Source organism: Oreochromis niloticus, linkage group LG22 (assembly GCF_001858045.2).
Source record: "Oreochromis niloticus isolate F11D_XX linkage group LG22, O_niloticus_UMD_NMBU, whole genome shotgun sequence".
In the NCBI taxonomy this organism is placed as follows: domain Eukaryota; kingdom Metazoa; phylum Chordata; class Actinopteri; order Cichliformes; family Cichlidae; genus Oreochromis; species Oreochromis niloticus.
In genome coordinates this window covers 11,902,011-11,906,963 of record NC_031985.2, presented here as the reverse complement: position 1 = coordinate 11,906,963, position 4,953 = coordinate 11,902,011, and positions in this window count along the sequence as shown.

The following is a 4,953-nucleotide window of genomic DNA, read 5'->3' as shown; positions in this document are numbered from 1 at the left end:
GCTCCGTGTGCAGACTAATGTTTTCAAACAGCAGACTGCAGTCCATTCAGGTGCTTCTCGGCTCAAGGACAACAAGCCTTTAAAGCACAACAGGATCGCACCATTCTGTCCTGTAAAAGCAGACAGGACGGACACATCAGTCAGAATGTTTTCAAAGCGCTCTCTGGTTCTCAGGCTTCATCCATGTGGAAACGGTCTGAGGGGAAACGGATGCTGTCAGGCGACTGCACAGTCTGTATGGGGTGATTAATGTGACTGAAGCTCCAGCAGAGGAAGTGATTTTACTGCGAGGCGGGAATCATGACATGAGTTTATTTTCAAATCGACTGATTCTTTGGTCTCACGTGAGTTTGTCAAACGGTCGGGATGTTGGGATGACCTCTCACCAAACCGTTTCATAGTGGTTCCCAGAAATCGGTCCGAGCTCAGGGGACATTTCTGAGCGTTAAAAGGAAAAGACAAAACCATGAACTATTCCAGCTTGATGTAAAAATATATTTTCAGGAATTTAAGAGTTGCTGTATGGTCTCAGGATTATTAGCAACTTATGTGATATAAAAATCTAAAAGTTTTTAAGCACTACTGATGTTCTATAAGCATGTGTAGATCATTTAAAGTCATTTTCTGTCTTAACACATTAAAAGTCAGTTGGCAGTCTGACTTTATTCCAGATAATTCATTCCACTGAAGCAGGATTTCCCCCCAAAATGTGCTCTCAGTTTCGGCAATTAAACCCGGCTGATACATGTGTGAAAGTCATAAAAATTATAAATAATACGTTGAGGTTTGGGAGTGTTTCCAGGTCAATGCTCCTACCTCTGAGTCACTTGATGAACTCTTGAACAGACTCATGCTTTGAATCGGTTCCTTTCAATGAGGCCTGGAAGTGACTCAGAGCTGTAAATGATGATACCCAGTAATAAACGATAAACACTTTTATCGTTTGATTTTCATTTGTGAGCGCAGAGTGTAAATAAAAGTTGGATCTTTAGCCACCGTGGCTGTTTGTTTGTGAGGACAGAGGAGTGAACCGAGGGAGAGAAAACACAGCTCTTGTGGTGTGAATCCCAGAGCAGCTGTGCCCTGTTGCTTCCTTCTGATTGACTCTAATGGGACCACAAATTACAGAATGAACCACATGCTGTACTCAATAAGATAACTGAAGAGCAAACTGAGACCATGATCTCTTTATATTAACTGTAGTCATAAATCTTATGTTTGTTTGTGAGCAGGGCAAAACGTCTGAGTCCGCAGACCCTCAGAATCTGAAATAATTCGGATGATATGTGTAGCCTTCACTCAGATTAAAAGATTCCTGTTTATTTACCTGTTCCCTCACTGACTTTACCTCGCTCTCGTCCTCCTTTACTCACCGCTGATTCTCTCGTATTCTTATTTTGAGTTAGTTTAACTTTATTTATCCTAAAGTAAGTGGGAAATGTAATCACTTATATTAATATTCATAATTAATAATCCAGGTCCTGAAAGATGTACGTAAGATGTGCATACTAACAACTCTACTGTCTGTAAGGTTCTGAGATTTCCCTGTGCTACATCTCTCTCTCTCTTTTTTTTTTTTTTTTTTTTTTTTTTTTTTAACCTGTCCCGTTTGGCTCTTTTGCCATCAGAATTATTGTCTAAAGGCAAAGAAAGATGCCCAACGGATTTACTTTACCAAATGGACCATCCCAGCCTTGCCGTAATGGTCCATCTGATTCACCTTTTATTGTTTATTTTATTTTCACTTGCTGAATACGGGACAGACTTGACTGGGGGAAAGAAAGGGGAGAAAGAAAAACAGCTGAGAAGAGGGATGGGGAAAAAGGGCAAAAAACTAAAAACCAACAGAATAAGCAGACAAAAAATACATATATCGATCACCTGGATCACCTGTTGAGAAAGAAAGAAGAAAGCAAGCAGAAGAAAACGAGAGTAATAAACAACATCACAATGATATATGGGAATATGACATTAAATACTAAATATTAAACATTATTGTGCAGCACGTAAGATCGACAGCGCACAGTGTGCTTTGAGGTAAGAGCCAAAAAGGTTGTAGTTTGTGTGTGATCACCTGTGTGTACACCTGTGAGCATGGACGCGCTTGTTTTTTTTTTAAAAGGTTCCTTCATGTAATGATCTGCTAGAGGGTGTGGGGGGCCACTGCCCCGACCTCCAGGGCATGAAGCAGGTATGGAGGAGATCAAAACTCCAGACGTCCAGAGGCCCCCAGAACACAAGAGACCAAGGAAGACCAACAGAGGGGCAGCCGCGCCACTATCCCAGAAAGAGCTGAGGAGAGTCCCAGATGAGGGGTCACTCAGCAGCCGCGGAGCAGAAGCCAGGGGGGTTGCAGTGACGTGCCCGTGAGCTCCGCCGGCAGCCAGCTGTGCCTGAGTGACCGAGCCCCGGGCCGAGAGGCCGAGGGCACCCCGCCTCCGAAGTGGCCCGAGCGAGCCCCAGGCTCCAGGCCCCGATAAGCAGCCACCAAGGAGTGAGCCGGTGTGTACCTGGGCGCCCACCCTCGGACACACAGAACCACCAACGCACCGATGTCTGAGGGCGTCTGCTACCGGCAGGGGAAGTGGTGGGGGGAGATAGGCCTCCAAACCTTGGAGGGCCTGAGATGTCCCCAGAGAGGTGGCGTCTGATACCCAACCTGACATATAGACACAGACATACAGGCACACACAGATACAAACATCCATTCCCACCCTCATGCTCTCATATGCAATTACTCAACACTCACCCAACGTGGAGACAGACATAAAGAGACGCTGTACACACAATCACTCTCCCCAAGCGTACTCTAAGAACCGGGTCTGGGTACCCTTGCCCCTGGAGGGGGAAACTGCACCCAGACCCAGGTGGTGTTACCCTTTTCCCTGCGGTGGGGAGAAGCAGACCGCCCCGACTCCGCAGCAGCAGGGAGGCCCCACATTCCAGACCCCAGTCGGACGGCCAACTCCTCCTCCTAGCCCCCCCCGCTCCAGAAGGCCGCAGAGAACGGGGGTGTGTGAAGACTCCAAACCTCCCTCCACCCGCTCATATGTAGTGTTGATGCATGTGTGTTCTAAGGTGCATTTAAAACCCAGGAGGGCATGGAGCTACCTGCCAGAGCAGCAGGTAAGCGCATAGCCCCTCCTGCTAGCCCTCAATGTCTACGTGTATTTAAAATTGAGAGGTGGGCAACGACGCCAGGGGTGAGGTGTACACCCTGATGGTAATTTGGATTCTGTGTGGCGTGCCCACCCCCAAGATCCTATATGTATGTGTAATGAGAGTGTGAGTAATGTGAATGTCTAAGTTGTGGGATAAAATTGAGGCAGAGGCAGCCAGAAGGGGACAGAGGGGGGGGATGCCTCCTCTGCACCCTGGTGACACACCCCTACCCCAAGGCCCTGCATGTGTGGGTGATTGTGGTGGAGCGGGAAGAGGGAGGCAGCTGGAGAAGGGGAGGGAAGGAAGGGAGGGGCAAGTAACCCCTCCCTGGGGCCAGCTCCCCCGCTGACCCCAGTAGGCACCCCCATACTCTGCAACCCGCCAGGGAAAGGGGGGCCCAGGCCCATCCGGACCGGGGCCCAGTGCGGCAGCGCCGCCCGGTCCCACAGAGCCCGGGACAGTCCACCTGACCCCACCACAGAGAAAACTGCACCCACCCCATCATCCACTCATCTTCCAGACTACACAAGACAATAGACGCCCAGGCTGAGATCTTCCTCCAACTCTCCTGTATCTCCCCCTCCTGCAGAGAGAGTTCCTGAAGAGAGGAAAGCTCCTGCAAGATGTGACAACCTCCCCCACCAGTTGAAGAGCCCCCCAGGTGGCTCGATGCACCGGCGGCACCCTGCGCCAGGGCCGGGCCCCCATACACCCACCCGCCCACAACCCCGGCAACACACCAACCAGGACCCAAGCCCCTGAGGCCCGGCCAGGGCCCCAGCCCAGAGACGGAGCGCCCCCAGAACCTCACGCCCGTCCCGGACCCACCCAGGGACAGCCAGGCTACCAGGTCAGTAACCCACGTCCGTCAGCACAGACCCTCCCCTAGCCCTGCTGCACGCAGCCACGAGGAAACCGTCACCCAAGAGCCAACAGAGCCCTTAATTGGCCATGACCGCTACCCCGGGTTGAGCCCCCCAAGGAAGATGCTCCCGGGGAACCCCCCGATGCCCTAAGCCTGTCCCTACCCCCACACCCATCACAACAGTGAAGGCGGGACCAAACTATGACCCCCCACCCCCACTAGGTGATGGAGCTGATCAAAGGAGCCCAGAGCAATTGATCTGATGTGGTGGCAGAGGCTGTATCAAGACTAATGTAATCTAATAGATAATTTCTATATTGGTTAGAATTAAGATTATTTTTATTTTTCCAGTTCATGAGGACTGTTTTCTTGGCTACGCATAGGGCAGTGAAAACCATATGGGCTATATTCTTTTCTGTAGTGACATTATCTAAGCTGCCCAACAAACACACTAAAGGGGAAGTTGGAATGTTACATTTCAGACACTTTGATAAGTCTTCACATATCTCGCGCCAAAACTTCTGAACTGGTGGACAGAACCAAAGAGCGTGGATATAATTGTCCGGTGAATTGGTTTGGCAGTGTGAGCAGTTGTTGGTAGACGTAAAGCCCATCTTGAACAACCGATGACCTGTATAGTGTACTCTATGTAGTATTTTGTATTGAATTAATTGAAGACTGGGATTTCTAATTAGATGAAAGGTTTTTAAGCAAATCTGAGACCAGAAGTTTTGGTCTAAGTTAACTGATAAATCCGCTTCCCATTTTGCAATAGGAAGTGATATTGATTCATCTGTTTTAGAAAGCATTCTGTATATTTTGGACAGTAATTTGGGGGTTTTAAGAGTAAGAAATTGAACCACACTTGGTGGTGTTTGTAGTTCAACTGGACCTGGTTTAATTCTCTTTTTTACTATGGATTTAAT